The sequence below is a fragment of the Penaeus monodon genome, chromosome 21 (assembly GCF_015228065.2).
Source record: "Penaeus monodon isolate SGIC_2016 chromosome 21, NSTDA_Pmon_1, whole genome shotgun sequence".
NCBI classification, from domain to species: domain Eukaryota; kingdom Metazoa; phylum Arthropoda; class Malacostraca; order Decapoda; family Penaeidae; genus Penaeus; species Penaeus monodon.
In genome coordinates this window covers 28478098-28478419 of record NC_051406.1, presented here as the reverse complement: position 1 = coordinate 28478419, position 322 = coordinate 28478098, and positions in this window count along the sequence as shown.

The following is a 322-nucleotide window of genomic DNA, read 5'->3' as shown; positions in this document are numbered from 1 at the left end:
ATGAACTGATGACTTTACAATCCTAGTAATTTAGTATTAACTGAGGCATCCATGCCTACAGAATGCGGGAAAAGATTATGACCCCTCTGCACACATCCCCTGACAAGATTTGCCCTCAACCAGTCTACAAATTCTTTTCTTGTCATAATATTGTATGGAGGTTTGATTTGCATTTTAGCTTAGCATGGAGTTGTACTGGCCACGGCAATTTCTCATGTGCTACCACTCTTTATGTTACAATTGTTGGTTTCCACAACTCACACTACATTATCTACAAAATACACATCAAGTCTAATTTTTAAAAATAATAAGATTTTGACAA